Here is an 18053-nt window from a genome sequence, read left to right on the forward strand (position 1 = left end):
CATTACCCTCAAAGTGTTCCTTAGTATATCAATCATGTTGGAAAGAATTCACAATTCAAAACAAGTATATCAGAACTGATTGCAGTGGCAATTTACTTCTCTCTTTTTTTCTTAATCAGTTTAGCTAGAAGTTCAATTGTATTGATCTCATCAAAGAAAGAGGTGTTAGTCTAATGGATTTTTTCTTTCTTCTATTCTCTCCTCCATTTATTGTGCTATTATCTTTATTATTTCTTTCTTCTAGTTACTTTGAGTTTAACTTGCTTTTCTTTTTCTAGTTTTCTAAGGTAGAGGTTTAAGTAATCAATGATAGACCATTTTTATTTTCTAATATATGTTTTTAGAGTTATAAATCTCAACAAATACTACCTCTCATGAATTATGATATGTTATGCTTTCGTTATCATCACAGAAATAGTTTCTAAGATTTCCACATCTATAAGGATGGAGTAGACATACCTTCTATGCATTTTATTAAATACAGCTAAAAATTACATATATAAAAATATATAATTTATTTATATATTAAAAAACATAAGAAGACTCTGAAAGGAAAAGAGAAAAACAGCAGACAGGCTAGGGACCTGGAAACTAGACTAATGACAGGACACTAGGGGTGCTATCAGCCAAGGTTTAGTGGGGATCATGAACTCCCAAACTCCATCCAGCAGTAAAGAGAAGTCACTCCCCCTCCCCCACCGAGTGTCACTGGAGGCCAACTGGGCAGCCTGGACTTCTATTCCTACCTGTTGGTAATAAGGCATGCCTCCTTTCTCTAAACAGAAAGAAAATATTTTTTTAAAAAAGGAATCTTAAAACATAAAGATGGAAGAAAGAACAATAGAAAGAGCAAATATGTGTTTCACAGTTGAAACAAGAATTGTAACACTCTAATTTGGTTCTCAATATACATAGAGGAACTTTTAAAATTTAATATTTTTTTAATATAATTATATTATAAATGGAAGAGGGCAAAGAATGTAAAGTAAGATAAAGTTCCTGTATTTCATTCTAACTAGTAAATGTTGACACCACTAGACAAAGTATATACACACATACATGTGTATAATATAAGCATAAAGCAGTCAAATCAGAAGCTATAAATAATATGTATCCCATATACATACATTAATGCATAAACATATTAATATGGCAATGGATTTTTTTATAAAGGTAAAAATCTGCTGGATTTCTTTCGGTTTGTGAAAACGTACTAATTTAGGTCTTGTGTAAAAGCAAAGTGACCGAACATTAACTTTTGGAAAGTGGGGAATACTCTTTGCTGTATGACATTGCAGCTGACAAAAGTTTCACAAAAATGCTGTACTTTTGGATACTGGGGAAACCTGTATAAAGTGATACCCTCAAAAACACTGCAGACATTAAGTAAAAATGATAAACAAAAAAGGAGCTTCTCTATCCTTTTCCGGTGTTCAAGATGTCGAAGCGGGGATGTGGTGGGTCCTCCAGTGTGAAATTCTGAGATTTCCCCGGGTCTCCCATTGGGAGCCGTGATCAACTGTGCTGACAACACAGGAGCCAAACATCTGTAGATCACCTCTGGGGAAGACTGAACAAACTTCCTGCTGCTGGTGTGGAGATGAGCCGGCCGCGGTCAGAAAAGGCAACCAGAGCTCAGAAAGAAGGTACAGCCAGCGGTGGTAATTCGACAAGGAAAGTCTTACCAGAGAAAATATGTGTTTCTTTATTTGGAAGATAATGCAGGGCTCATTGTAAACAATAAAGGCTAGATGAAAGGTTCTGCCATCACTGGACCAGTTGCCAAGAAGTGTGCAGTTTTGTGGCCCAGGATTATCACATCCAGTGCTAGCAGATCTCTGATGTATTTGTAAGGAAAAACCCACTAAAAATTATTTTCTGCCCCCACCCAAAAAACAAACAAACAAAGGAATTCTAAAATCTGTTAAAGTAACCCATACAGAGTCAGAAAAAGAAAACTAAAATCAGAACAAACAGAAAACAAAAAATAAATGGTAGACTTAAGGCCTAACATTAGCTAATCAATTACAGAGGTGCAGCAATTAAAAGATAGAAATTGGCAGAGTGGAAAAAAAATTGGGAAAATTTCAAAGATTCTTTATATGCTACCTGGGAAAACAAAACCAAAGTGCTTGGCCTAATTGTTCCTCTCATAATTACCTCTTTTGATGATCTGCCACCCACACCACAGCCAGGTGCTCTCTGAATGAATTCAAATACCATAACTCCTATGAGCCTAATGGTGCCATTTTACAACGTTCAAAATAAACCAGTGGGATGGGGCCTATTTATAATAGCTCTAAAGAATATATATGGAGATAATTCAAATGATTGGACCCAAACACAAAATATGCCTATAAAAATGCAACATTTTTAGTTATTGTCTTATGTATTATTCAGGTATTATTGTTATCTCTAATTGTGGGCAGAGAAGATACTGTGCAATATCTCAATCTTTTGAAATGTAATGTCCTAGCAAATGGTGTCTTTTGGTGGAAGGCCCATGTGCACTGGGAAAGAACTTGTATCTGTAGCATGATAAAATGTTCTCATTATTTTGGAATCATAAAAACTTGTCAACTGATTAATAATTATACTAGAAACAAGAATGGGTGTTTTTACTAACAGAAGTCCTGTTCAGGGATTCTGCATCATCTATCCCAGCTGTGGGCAAACTACGGCCCGTGGGCCGGATCCGGCCCGTTTGAAATGTATAAAACTAGGACCATGTCACTGGGAAAGAACTTGTATCTGTAGCATGATAAAATGTTCTCATTATTTTGGAATCATAAAAACTTGTCAACCGATTCATAATTATCCTAGAAACAAGAATGGGTGTTCTTACTAACAGAAGTCCTGTTCAGGGATTCTCCATCTTCTATCCATACGGGTACGTTATCTCCAAGTTCCTCATGAAATACAAAGATGTTCATCATGAAAAGATGCATCCCCCAAACCTCCTCATTTAGTGTCCACCCACACAGAGACTGGGTCCGAGTGTAAGCTATCTCCCCCAAATTTCTGTCCTTGAAAACTCTTACGTGTATATGCGGTTTGCTTATTTGAAACCTAAAGTGCCCTCACAGTTGTTTTGAGGGTAACAATGACAACCTTATAACAAAGCAAAGCAAACAAACAAACAAAAATACACCGGCAACGTGCTTTGTACTTTCATATAGGTGCCCCTGGTTTCACACAGGAAGCTGTTGCACCATCCCTGTTACACGCATTCCTTCACAGCTCTCTTTGGCCCATCTAGTCCCATAGCTGAAAATCATATGAGCTATTGGATGGAAGAGTTGAATTAGAGGTGAATGGTGCTTTGGTCCAATAGCAGAGCTGTGAGATGCTGGGGCTAAACCTACAGAGAACAGCTGGAGCCACAGTCAACAACAGCCTTTGTCTTGTGCCCACTGAAAGGGACTGTCAACCACGAATCAGTATTTCCAGCCCCATCCGCATAGATAAGCAATTGTTCTCAATCATGCACCTTTAAAATGCAAAGGTTCGTGCTAGTGGTAAACTTTCTCAGCAATCACTGAAATACTTTTTAGAAAGCAGCACGCAGAGGCAAGCTTTAGGAGTAGAGAGAGGGCCAAACCATATCCTTACCCATTCACCCACTGATCCATTCATAAATGTATTCATTCATTCAGGATTTGTTGCTTGACCAGCAGTCCAGGTTTTGAGTTAGGTTCTCTAGAGATACAAGAATGAATAATGCTTGGCTCTTCCTCCCTAACAAACAACAAATCATAGTACAACACAGCAAGATCTCTAAGGGAATACTTCTAAACTGCACTTTCCTGCAAGGCAGGTACACACATTCATCACTATGAACCAAGTCTGGGGAACGTGGCTGGGTAGCAAACCTGATAGATAGGTGTTTCAGCGTTTTGTGCTTTTCTACCTTTCTTATGCTTCCTTAATCCTTAAATAAAAAACTTAACTCTGGCTTCCCTGGGACACCAAGTAAAAACAGTGGAAATGCAAGTCCTCTGAAGTTCCTCTCACCCCAGTTTAGGCACTGAAGTGGCCACTGGGATTCTCCCAGCACCACTGATGGTACTTTGCTTGCTGCCTGGGGAAGGGGGGGGGGGGGTTCCTTTGGTAGCTGATGCTGCTTCCCTCCCACCACCATTTTCCTTTTCTGGAGTTGACTGGGGAAGCCGCACTTCACACCAGTATCTAGGGCTCCTAGTAAGCTCCAGGACAGAAGACAAGCCTTGATGGTATATTGGTTTCATGTCTAATGGAATTTAGGTCCAAGATTCCTGGGGTCTGTTTGGAAGACATTTGGATGGTACTACCTAGTGTTACACTAAAAATCACTTTTCCCCTCTGACCCTGAACTGGATCGTACCTTGATGGTTCTCCACAGGATATCTCTGCATATTCAGGGCACTCCGCCCAGAGGCAGGCATTCATTTTGGTCTCCCTATATTGTCTTAATCCACGGATTGAAGGGCTTGCTATGCATCCATCAATCAGTATGTCATCTAACTATCTCCATCCCTTTTATAACCTTCTCTCTCTCCTGGAGAGACTATTCCTTCACACATCAGAGTCCCCATGGTCAGCATTAGACTCTTCCCCCTGCAGGTATAAGTGTGAGCAGGTGTTTGCCGATGCCCCACCCTTCTGCACCCAAAGCAGCAGAAAAAAGCTGACTCTACAAAATTCCCTTCTGTGTGACATTCTTAATTCCAACAAACTAGGAACCCTTGCAACTTTTCAGAGTGAAGGGAAATATATTCACTTGTTCTCTATATTTATACCAGAACTCCCAAAACATTTTAAATTGTGAAAGGGAAAGGGGAAGGGAAGATAATAACTGAGTTACTTCCTTAGCACACATGAGAATAGAACCGCACAACACATTGGGTAACTTGATTACATTTGATCTTATTATCCAAAACATGTCAAATCTACAATGAATGCAAGAGAGTAGGAAGTGTTCTTAATAGAACAGAAAAGTGACTGGTTTTCTGTCTCTGGTAAATTGTCACACAGCCCATGGTTTATCCCAGTGAAAGGGGCACATTTAGTCTTTTCAGAATTCTTATATGAACTTTTACAGAATCATACAGGAATTACTTCAATCATCAGGATGTGCCTGAAAACCAACAAGGTCAAAACCAAAATCTTTGGGTCTTTAATCAATGGACAAATTCAAAAGCATCTACTATACCGTTGACACATTACTAAACCCTGAAAGGTTACAGAATGCAAACAAAAGTTGATCTCCTGTGAGAGACATATATGCATATTACTGTAAAGAGAAAGGGCCTCAAGGAGTGCCTGGCACATAAAAAGCCCCAACCAGTGGTAGCTTTGTTATTAGCTTCTGAGCTATAACGGAGGCACACGACATTTTAAAAGCTGCCCATGGCAGCACAGCACCGAGGACTGAGTGGGGAAGATGCCCATGATCTTGCACAGGAGGTCCTTTGATTCGTACATTGGAGGAGCAGCACAGGGTTTCCAGGGGGAAATGGAAGAGCATTCCAGGCAGAAGGAACAGCACAGAGAAAAAGCAAAGGCTTGACTTTACCTTTACCAAAGGAACCCCGAGTGTGGCCAGGGTTGAGAAGCTGAGGTGGGAGAAGATACAAACGTAAAGGCTCATTGGACTCGGATGATGAAGGACCTTAAAGTTCAGGATTTATTCTGTAGACAATGGGAGACAAGTTTTTTAAAGAGGAGATTGATGTAATCGAACTTGTGATTAAGAAAGATTACTGTGGGACCAAAAAAAAAAAAAAAGACTGGGGGGGATTGCTGAGAGGCAGGAAATGCAAGCCTGTGTTAGGAAAGGGGGATATGAGGAGGAGGAGGGGACCTAGAACAGGCAGCGCCCTGCAGAGAATGAGGGAGATTGGGAAACATTTAAAAGACAAGCTTTTTCATTATGAATTACTCTGCTATTATTCTTTCCAAGTTAGTGGGTGTAGTTTGCAATGATGTTCATGTCTATGAACGGCAAGTTCTTTAAAAAAAAAAAAAGACTGGATTTTGCCAGCTTTTTGCCCCTGCCTGAAGAGGACTAGCCTGTTAGACTCCGCGGGCGCCATCTGGTGGCAGCTCTTGGAATGACTGGCTCAGGACCCAAAAGCTCATCGGCCATGAGCAAGAGGTTTTAGCAACCTGTCTTGGAGACCAGACAAACGCCACACTGAAGTTTCATCGCACTTTTTCAGAGAGGTTAGGGCACTTTCTTGCTTGGGTTACAGGGATGAACATTTAAAAGGTGTCTTGTTGCGGCCAACAAAATGAAATGCTGCATTCCAGATACAAGAGTGGGAAGAGGGTGGGGAGAAACAGGCCACTGAGGGAAGAGCCCTGTGACATCTCCTAAACCTGAGGACCAGCCTGCTGTCAGTCACAGGACAATGAAGGAAGCACCCCTGCGGTGTCCCTGGTATTTGAAGCCAGAGACCCTCATGTAACAGCAGCAGAAGCAACAGTTGCTTGGTGCCAGCCTTGGTGTCAGGGGTACAGGAGTTTAGGATGGATGACTAGTTTGGCTTCAATTTAAATTGCATCTCAGCAAATAGAAGGAACAAAGAGGCCCTGAATTTGGCAACACTCTCCCTTACACACCCTTCCTATAATCAATCCATCCCCAATACCAGGAACTCTGTCTGTAAAATCTTTCAAATCCAGCTTAAACTGACCTTGACATGCCACCCTGCCACTGCCACTGGGTCCGCCACCAGCCCCTCTTGCCTGGATTCTACACTAACCTCCCTGCTTTCACTGTTGCCCAACTGCTCCCACAGGCAGCCAGGATTTTCACTGTAAAGAGTAAATCAGCTCAAGTCACTCCCCTGCTCCAGGCCCTCTTATGGCTGCTCATCACTCAGAGAATAAAAGCCCATTCCTTACTTGACCCACCCAGACCCTCCCTGCCCCACCCCGCTACTTCTCCAACCTCATCTCTCACCACCTTCCCCTCGCTCCCCGCTCCCAGCTCCAGTTCCTCGGGCCTCTTTCAAACCCCTGGAACACACCACTCTCCTGCTTTTGGTCTCTGTCCTTGCCGAACCTTCTGAATGTGCTTCTGTCTATGCCATGTACCCCAACTAGCACTCTCCCCTCTCTCTCACCCCTTATCATGCTTCCTCTCCCACAATATGATTTTTTCCTGATATTTTATTATACCACTGTGTATTTATCTCCCACTCTGAAGTGTAGTCTCCATGAGATCAAGGCTTTAATCTGTTTCATTAACTGCTATATTCCAGTGACTGGAGTAATGTCAGGCACATAGTAGGATCTCAAGAAAGACTGATTGACTGACTGACTGAATGAATGAATGATACATTATCCTCGCTTCCTAACCCCCTCCAGTCCTGAAAGAACTATTCACCTTTACCCTCACAACTTATTAAAACCACTAGGACAACCTGATTTCCCAGAGAGATGGAATAGGCTTCACTGTGAAAGCTCAGTACATTTTCAAGACACCAGGTTATGCTCTCAGAACACTTCAGTTTCTGTCAAGAATTCAACAGCTGCACCCACTCTGCCTAAGGAGGGACTTCAAAGTGTGCATCATTTTAACAGTAAACTTCAGAAAATTAAGTAAAGGTAAGTCATAACTCTGAATGACCTCAATCTACTCCATGGATGCAATTTTATTATACCACTGTGTATTTATCTCCCACTCTGAAGTGTAGTCTCCATGAGATCAAGGCTTTAATCTGTTTCATTAACTGCTATATTCCAGTGATTGGAGTAATGTCAGGCACATAGTAGGATCTCAAGAAAGACTGATTGACTGACTGAATGAATGAATGATACATTATCCTCGCTTCCTAACCCCCTCCAGTCCTGAAAGAACTATTCACCTTTACCCTCACAACTTATTAAAACCACTAGGACAACCTGATTTCCCAGAGAGATGGAATAGGCTTCACTGTGAAAGCTCAGTACATTTTCAAGACACCAGGTTATGCTCTCAGAACACTTCCGTTTCTGTCAAGAATTCAACAGCTGCACCCACTCTGCCTAAGGAGGGACTTCAAAGTGTGCATCATTTTAACAGTAAACTTCAGAAAATTAAGTAAAGGTAAGTCATAACTCTGAATGACCTCAATCTACTCCATGGATGCAGTATACAAAGTCTGACTTTAAATAACTAATGCATGATTTTAGTCTTTTGATTAAAAAACTCAAAATCAGTACCTCTTTTGGAGAAAATAAAAGCTGGCTTAATGCTAAAGGAATCAAACATCTTCCAAAGGGCACACTAGTCAAAGGCCAGAGTGCCCTCTACTGGCCATTGGCAGCAAACAAAACCATGGGGGTGGGGGAGGGGCCGAGAAGAGGGGGGAAAGTGATTGCAAAGAGGAAGCAACTTTATATTCAAATCCTCAAGTGAGATTTAAAAATTACCTTAATCCCTTCAAAGAAATAGGAGAAAATACTCCATCCCTATTTTCAAGGAACAAAAATTCAGAATTAAAACAGTAGGAAAAATAATGCAATCTAGAACATACTGTGGAGTGATACCTGAGCTGAGGTTTATAAAGGGAATAGGAGTCATCCAGCTGAAGGGATGGTGTGTACGTGGAAAGTTATAGTCCAGGTGATGGCTCCATAGATGCAGCCCGGAGGTGAGAGAGCATATATTTAAGGATGCCAGGAGTTGAAAGCTGTGACAGTTACTCTTGGTTGCCTACTCACCCGTTATTTCCCAATCTGTTTTTCCTTGCTGGTGTGCTCTCATCTTAGTGGCAGAAAGTACCAGATACTGATTTTTCTAACTGTTCTCGTGGCTAGAGGCCCATGAGATATAAGGAATGATGTGCCTGAGGAATTGTTGAGATATTGTTTCTTACATGATAACAGAGGAGACGCCCAGGAAGAGGGCCCAGCATTTTCAATCTGCTTGTTGAAGTTGTGAAGATGTGGTCCTGGGAGCTATTGCAGCCATTTGATGGCTATGAATGAAGATACCACCAACACAGTGAGGATGGTAGTCTTTGATGTGGTTCAGCAGTCTATTACAGAACTGCTGAACAGTCTATTACATAACTGCTGAACCACCCTGGGACCAACCAGCTGTGGGCTTTCTTGTTGTAAGGGGGGGAAAATCCTTATGGCTTAAGCCACTCTTGTCAATTATTTTGTTATTTATAGCCAACACACACTCATTGGTAATACTCTTATTCTGACTTGAGGAACCGTGGAAGGTTTTAAGAAGGACTGTAACACAATGAAATGTGATTTCAGAAAATTCAGACTAATAACAAGCAGAGAATGGATGGAAAGGGCAAGAGGAAAGGTCAGAAGGCCAGTTAAGATATTTATAAAAGTTTAAATGTGGGTAGGGGAGGTTGATGGAAATTAGGGTATGACCTCTGAACTACGAGGTATAGAAAAGAAGGAATATATAAAAATATTGAAAAAGTAAAATAAACATGACTGGGTCATTCATTGGGGGAGCTAAAAGATGAGATGAAGGGATTGAATCCCAAGTTTGGGGCTTAGATAATAAGGTAGTTGAACAGGTCATTGCTTGATATACAGACTTTCAGAGACGGAGCAGGCCAGGATGGGATGCTAATAATGAATTGTGTTTGGGACACACTAGGTTTGAGGAGCCAAGTGGAGTTCAGTGCGCGTTGAGTTTTATATCAGGGGCTCAGAAAATGTGGCCTTAAGATAAAGATGTTTGACATATCCACACGATTATGGTAAGTGAAGCCACAGAAGTAGATTTGGTCACTCTTTTTGGAGCATATGTAGAGTAAGGGAAACAAGAGAAGAGGGCCAGGGAAAAACCCTCAGGATGACCAACATTCAGAGAGAGGCAGGAAGAAAAGCCATGTTGAGTCTAAGAAACAGCAAAGAAAGCAAGCAAAGAAGACGTGTTTCCCAGGCAGAGAATAGAAAGGCTCTGGGAGGAAACTTCCAACTTCAGCAGAAATGAATGAAATAAGGACAGAAAAGGACAACCTGGGTGACCTTAAACAGAGTGGATCTGTGGAGTGTGGAGGAAAGAAGCAAGAAAGAGTTAGTAAAGTTGAAGTAGGGGACCTTGTAGGCAGAGAGTAGACTTCTGCAGTTTAAGATCTCTGAGTCAATGCAGTTAGTGGTGGTATTAGAACAGAAGCGTAAAATCATTCGAGGCAAAAATAGCAAGGAACTGAAAGCCCAGGTAGTCAAAATGGTCATTAATGTGGTGAAAGTAACCAGAGATTCCTTTCCATTCACCATGGAAAAGTAATTCAGAGATTACCAGATGTTCCTACTGAAGATTCCACAATGAGATGGTAGAAAGAAGTCTCTGAGCCACTTATCAAAGTTGTCAGCAAATGGGTGGGTGGTGAGTGACAGGGAGGATAAAGACAGGTAGAACCAGACATCTTGAGCCTCACTCACAGTGGGAGGGTTGGTTACAAGAAGACAGCAGAGTGTGGTTTGGAAGCAGCAATGGAGAACTTGGAGGACACTGACTTCGCTCCTCTCAGTAAGCAGTTCTCAACACTGCCTTTCACCCATGGAGTGTCTACAGATGATTTTAGGATTATACCCCAGAGATTCTGAATGGGTTTCTAGTCCAACCTAACCCATCATTTTAGATGAGAAAACCAAGATCCAAGAAACAGTAAGTGACTTGTGCAAGGTTTCATCTCCCTAGCCTAGACTGCCATCCAATGGTCTCTCCACTACACTTCCCTAGCACTCAGTTTGGGCTCTATTGTTTTATAGTTGCACTAGTGGCCTGGTGAATGGATTCGTGAACATTAAAAGGAAATTACCAAAGCTCAGGAGTAAACCAGACTCAGGGCCAACAGTGCTCCAGCAACAACATAACCCACAGCCAAAGGTGGAATCGGGCTCCCTCCTCTCTGGTTCTGGGGTGCATCACCCGAGAACCCCCACTGCCAAGTCATCGCAGCTCGGCAGCTTCTGCGTTGAGTGTCTGCCCCCTGGAGGTCAGTGCACATCATATGTACCAGCTGGTCAGCCGGTCACCTAGCCTTTTATATATATAGATTAACACTAAGCAAAAGAGGGACATACCACTTCTTTCAAAAAGTTACTTGGTTGTAAATTATTGTTGCCAATAATAATAGCCTGTCAGAAGCCAGAAGCAATGAAGGCTTTTGGGTTACACGGGTTTGAAAGGGCTTGTTGAGGGGAAATTGTCGGTGGGGCCTGAACCGAGAGCTGGAATCTCCACATGGCCTTCCCGGCATCCCTAAGGTGAGCTCTCAGCCACCGGGGCCACGAGGACTATGTCTAGGCTGGAGGCAGAGGCATGGGAGGTGCCACGCTTTGCTTCTTTTGCCCTGAAGCCCACTCTTGTTTTATATGGCCTTTTAAAGATGATGTCCTCTCCTCTCAAACACAGTTTAAGTGCCATTATGTGGGCGATACATTCTCAGAGCTGAAACAATGCCAAGAACAAAAGGGCCCTTTAAGAGAACTGGACTAAGGTTCAAATTTCAGCTGTTACTCACTGTTGTGTGATCATAGGAAAATTATCACTCTTGTGCCTCAGTTTCCTCATACTTAAAACGGGGATTTCTAATAGGTCTTACTTCATTGGATCATTGTAAAGGATTATGTAAAATAACCCGAAGAAAATGCTTAGCACAATTTCTGGCACACAATATGCCCCCAACATATATGAATCTCCCTGGGCCTCAGTTTCCTCGCCTGTAAAATGGGAATTGTTATAGATTGAATGTTTATGTCCCCAAAACTCAAATGTTGAAATCTCAACTTTCAATTAGAAAATATGATGTCACATTGTCTCAGGGTTTGAGCATATATTGGATTTAGTTACTCCATTCCTGACCTTGGGAATAGCCCCAAACATGCAAATGTGATATGACTTTCTCACCCAGAAGACAATCAGCTTTGTGAGTCAGATGTTACTTCTGAAGATTCCTCTGTTCATCTTCAGGTCGGAAGAATGAAGTGAATCACTTTTGGAAAGGAAAGTCAATGATCCTCTTCAGATGTGTGGGCAAAGGTCAATCAAAGTATTCCTGTATTTAAACAAATGCTGAAGGCCAGGCCTCGAATTCCCCTAGCTAATGATCCCAGAACCCTCCAGTTGACTTGCATCAGAAAACACACTGAATTTCATATTTTTAAGAGAAAAGGTGGTGTTCATTCATTTCTAAAAGGGAATCTTGTTCTTTACACAACCTGAGTAGTCTCCACAATGTCCAGGAAAGGGGGCACTTGACTAGTAGAAAGGTGCATTCCAGACCTCCTGGTAGGAATGGCTCCACAGAGGAAATAAATGCCTCAGACTATTAGAGCATGGTAAAGCCAAACATTACGATCAAGAACTAGCTGAACCCAGATTAAGCACAACTGAGATTAAATTTTAGCTTTCTGCACAGCTCACCTATGCAAAACAACAACAACATGCAGATTGGATGATACGGTTTTTTCAGCCTAGTGATAGTTTTTCCACCAGCTGGCATCCCACCTTGCTTTGGTGAATGTTTAACCATTGTTAAATAAATAAATCCTAGCTGCCAGTCCTCCTGAGGCCCATTGCATGCAGCTGCTCATGTGAGAAACAGTTTGCTCACATAAATCAATGCCTGAAATTTGAAGCATCTGGCCCAGTGACTTCAATTTTAGGCTTGTATCTGTAACCAGTTTGATTTCTCTGTTTACTGGCAGCATGTCTCACCTGATTAGCAGTCCCACTGGCCTCTTGTCACACCTTACCTTCAGCCTCTTTGGAGGATAACAGCCTGTTTCTTTAAGAAGACCCCGAGGACCTCCCTGAGATAATTAGGGAGCATTCCCTAAAATTATATATGCCCATATTGTCACTATAACCCCTGGGATGTTACTTTTATGCAACTTGACTGGGCCATGGGGCCAAATGAAACATTATTTCTGGGTGTGTCTGTGAGGGTGGTTCCAGATGACATTAGCATTTGAGTCTGTGGATTTGTACATTAGACGGCCCTCCCCAAGGTGGGTGGGTGTCATCCAATCCATGGTGGACCTGAATAGGACAAAAAGCAGAGGAAGGAGGATTCATTTAAGTTCTGCTTAAACTGGGACCTGAGTCTTCTGCCCTTAGACTTAAATGTACACCATCAGAACCCCTGGAGCTCAGGACTTTAGACTTGGACTGGAATTACATCACTGGTTTTCCTGGGTCCCCAGTGTGTGGACTGCAGATTGTGGGACTTCTCAGGGTCCATAATTACATGAGCCAATTCCTTATAGAAAATATCCTTTACATATAAGGATAGATGGATGGGTAGATAGATGATGATAGATAGATGATAGATAGATAGATACCATTGCTTCTGTTTCTCCGGAGAACCCTGACTAATATACCCTTCAGAATTTCTGAAAATCTATGGAGTCAGTAACTATCAAAGCCTATGTATTACTTATGTAAGTTGTAACTGAATAACTTAGCATTCTTGTTAATTCCGAAGATAAAATAGCTTCCTGGCACCTAGGCTGTGGTTTTGAGATTCTACCTTCTGCGACAGGAACCAGAGCTCCTTGAAGAAATGGCCAATTTCAGTTCTGAGGCAAGGAACCTACCAGGTGAGCCTCTGTACCAGGAAGCAGGGAATCTAGGAGAGACTTCAGAGTTGTATCAAAAGGACTCAAACAAAAAACCCACAGACAGGCAGCAGTATGGTGACTGCAGAGAGAAAGGGGGTGGAGGGAGGTAATAAAGGGTAAATAAAGGAGGTCAAATGTATGGTGACAGAAGATTTGACTCTGGGTGGTAAACACACAATGCAATATCAGATAGTTTATTATAGCACTGTACACCTGAAACCTGTATAATTTTATGAACCAGTGCCATCTCAATAGATTTAGTTTTTAAAAATTTAAAGGAAAACAAAAGCTCTTTTATGTGGGCCAGCATTTAATTCCCTTCCAACTGGAAAGCTTTTCTCCACCAACCCAAAGCCTTGTCTCTCCTACTCTAAAAGCAGGGCAATGACCAAGGCTGGGACTCTCAGGGGACCCACTCATATAACCATCCCAGAGCCAAGCAGGGCATGGCTTTTTCTGCCTACTCAGTCTCCATTTACCGGGTCTCCCCAGTTCGCAACCTTCATTCTTTAGAGACCCATTGGCTCCAACCTTTCTAGCTCCTGCTCTCTCCTGGCATAAACAACGAATGGTCTCTTAGTAAATGCATCTGAATGATTCTATCCTGGATGCAGTGTCCAAATCACCAAACTCATAACCTGTCACTGTTTAACACTCTAAAAGTTTGCTGAAAAGAAGTGCAAAGAGCATTTGGATAATACAATTCATTTTCCCATTGACTTTTCCATCCTAGAAATGTCTCACAGAAGAAGGCTTTGGAACAGGAGTGAGACTGTTTCTAGCCCCAAAATCTGCAAACCTTGGTTTGGTTTGGTTTGATTAAACCATACGGCATGCCCACTCTGTCAAACACCGTTCTAAACACTTCATTAACTCATTGAATCCTTGACAACCTACCATGAAAATGAGGTAGATAGTATTATACCCCTATTTTACAAAGAAACTGGGGCATAGAGAGTTTAAGGAGTGTACCCAACATAACAAAGCTAGTGAAATGGTGGTGTGGGGGGGGGAGGCTTGTGTTTTGAATGTGGGGACTTGTGTCCTCGACTATATAATCTAAGTTATTTGGAACACTGTGTATGTGACGCAAGGAGAGAATGGGCTTTGCAGTCAGAAAAATTTGAGTCAGAATTCTGAGCCTGAGGTACTTCATATGTAAAACTAGTAACACCTTTCTTCAGTTTGCTGTGTGGATTAAATGAGAGGATATATATCGGCAGCGATGGGAAACCTTGGGAAATCCGTGAAGCACAGGCGTTAACAGACTATTGACTATAGATTTTTAAATGAGACACTTGAAGCATTTGAGTCCTTCCTAGGAAACAGGCCTCTCATATGCAGCAATGAAAGGAGAAATGTTTAAAAGTCCCTGTTTGGTTAGAAATTGTGCTTGCTTGATTTTTATCTATACTAATAAAAGGGTAATATGCTAATTAGACCAGATAGACTGGATGTCTTCCAGACATCCTTTCAGAAAAAGCCGCAGCAGCTGTAAGGGCCAAGGAGGGCCAGCGGCCGGCAGTGGCAGCAGCAGTGGGGTGATGGGGCTGTGCCTTCCCCTGATGGCCTGGTCGCCTCCAGCAGAGGGAGGCCAGACTGTAAGCCGTTAGTAGGACATCCCCTAAGGGCTCCTGGACTGTGAGAGGGGGCAGGCCAGGCCACGGGACCTCCCCCCACCACCACCGTGCACAAATTTTCGTGCACCAGGCCTCTAGTGTTTCTATAAAAGCACAGGGAGTTATCTGTCACAAATGAGGTAAGAGAATTGCAATTAGATATCACCATGAGCCTACCATTTCTACCCTGAGGAAAACCAATTATGTGTCAGAGCATGCACTCCCTCCCCCAGGAACACTCACTGGGTGGCCACCACAGAGGCCTGGCTGTGTGTAGCCAAAGGCCCTCTCTATCCCGTCATCACCAAGGGAGCCAGGCCAGCCCTGGAGTCAGGCTTGTGAAGACAACTGAAACATCCTGCCTTCAGCAGGGGCTGAAATCCACAGTTCGTATCTGCATAGTGCTTGACCCTGCGTGGACAGGCACACAAGGGACAATGAAACCTCTGACTTATTTCTCACCCAAGAACCTGACGTTTCCATTGCCTTGTGGTTAGATTTTCAGTATAAACGTGGCAGTGTGAGACAGAATGTCCCAGTTCTCCTCCACGATGTTATTTAAATAAAATATATTGGCAATAATAGCAATATGCATAATGACACTTTGAGCAAAGCTGGCAGAGATATATAATCCTTAGCCTCAAAAAAAAAAAATCTAACAGATGTGCAAAGTAGCCCAATCAGGTGCAAAAGCTATTTAGGAAGAAGCTGTGCAGGGGGGATTGCTTCATGAGCGGCCCAGGGGCTCACAAGATGCCGGCAAGAATCCACTGCCTGTAGGTACTAGGCCTACACGGATGTGACAGGTAAATATCCCGAGGATAAGAAGAGCTGCAAGATCTGGTGTGAGGGGTAGAAATGGCCTGAGCAGAAGCTACATGGGGAGGGAGGAGGCCTAGCGTGCACCACTTCGAAGTGGCCTCGCCCACTTCTTACTCCAGCCAGAGCTGCAGCACTCACCTCCAGAGAAGCTTTCGCTGGCTTTGCACACATGCAGGTGGACAGAGCCATGCCGTGGGTAAGGCTTCCTACCTGTACACCCTGGGAACTCCTGCATCCAGCCATGGAAACCCACAATTGTGGGGGATAGGAGCCAATACATACATGTGTCCCTGTTCATTCCCCAGGTGAATATTTCTCCTTTGTGAATTCCTGTGGGATCAAGCATTAGCAGCCAACAGGACACCTTTAAAAATGCACCTTTATATTGGACTTTTCTGCTTTGCTGTCTCAATTCCCCGCTTCCTAACATCCCAGTTCCCCCAAAATCTACTCATCTGCAAGCCTTTATCTCAGGCTCTGCCTGTTGGGCACAAGCTAAGAATGTTAGTACCAGAAACTGCCTCAGCAAGCAAACTCTTAAAATGGGATTTTGGAGGTGATTCTCCACCAGTCAGATGGCAAAGATCCATTTATGGTGGCTACTGAGGGACAGAGCATCACATGAACTCCTACCTGTGGGGGCACAGGTGCAGGTGGACGGTGAAGAGCAGCACTTGCACAGCATAAGAAAGTGGTAATTGTGAGGACGGGGGTGGTCGCCGGCTTTGGGAACTGTTCTGAATATCTTGAAAAAAAGACAGCTACCGGTCCGCTAACCATGAACTGCAAAAAGTAGGGGTCTCTAGATTAGAAGATTGATCCCCTGCAGCTGTAGGGCAGGCTTAATGGAAAACAACCTCAAAACCTGTCAAGGAGGCCAAGCGACAGAGAAAATTAAACTGACAGTCTCAACAGTTCCCTTATGTCATAGTCAGGAAGAGCGGGACCCAGAGGATGGGGATGGAGCCGTCCAGGTGGGCAGGGCGCAGAATCCAGAACTCTGTCCCCTCTTGGAGACTCTGCGAAGACTTCACCTGAGGCTGCCTCTTGGCAAGCTCCCCTTGGCTGCCTTTCACTGGCTCTCGGCTGCTAGTGTCACTCAGAGCAGAGAAACGCAGTTCCACCTTTTTGAGTAAGTCCATCACAGGATCTCACTCCTATGTGGAATCTAATGAATAACATAAACTGATGAACAAAAATAGATCTAGTAGAAGCATCGAACAGACTCAGAGGGAAGACAGGGAAGGGTGGGTGGGAAGAGTCAACAAATGAACTTGTATGCATATATGCATAACCCATGGACACAGACAATAGGGGGGGAAGGCCTTGAGTGGGGGGCAGGGTAGGCTGGAAGAGGTCAATGAGGGAAGAAAGGGGAACATATAATACTTGCAACAATATTAAAAAAAAAAAGGAGGAGGAGCAGGAGGCTACTAGTACTGGCAGAAACTAGGGGAAGACGAGAGGGAGGAGATCTCCAGAGTGCTGAAGTGGGGATGGGTGTGTGGGATTCGAGGTCAAAGGAGGGAGCTAGTATAGGCATGGGAGGACTGTCCTGTGACTCAGCATTCAACGGCGCCCCCTCCCCATGTCACTGAGCTTGGGTAAGGCAATGGCCTTCAGGGAATGAGGCGGAGCTGCTGGAGCTGCTGTGTTTGCACAGCGTTAGGGAAGAGGTGAGCAGATTTATGGATGTGAGCATGTCAGATGGAAGACTTTTCCAGACAGGGAGCCCATTATGACAGTACCACTTATCACTTAAAGCATTGTTCTTTCCACTTAACTAACATGTCTCCACTTTTACACTTCAAAACAATACTACTCACAGATTAGGGAAAACTCAAGATCTGCTCATACGGTCCATGATGATAACAAAACAGCCAGGAAAATGTGTCAGATATGTATCTGATTACAATGGGGTTTTGTTTATTTAATTTTGGGTTATTGTTTTTTGTTTGTCCGTGTTTTTTTTTTTTTTTTTTGTGTGGGGGTTTTTTTTTTTTTTTTTTTTTTTTTTTTTTTTTTTTTTTTTTT

The 18053-nt window shown here is 42.9% G+C and overlaps 1 pseudogene; it reads left to right on the top strand.

The window, feature by feature from the left end:
* Positions 1 to 1438: 1438 nt before the first annotated feature.
* LOC106726658 lies at positions 1439 to 1853 on the top strand (annotated as a pseudogene).
* The last annotated feature ends 16200 nt before the right edge of the window (positions 1854 to 18053 follow it).

This window comes from Myotis brandtii, unplaced genomic scaffold (assembly GCF_000412655.1).
Source record: "Myotis brandtii unplaced genomic scaffold, ASM41265v1 scaffold30, whole genome shotgun sequence".
NCBI classification, from domain to species: domain Eukaryota; kingdom Metazoa; phylum Chordata; class Mammalia; order Chiroptera; family Vespertilionidae; genus Myotis; species Myotis brandtii.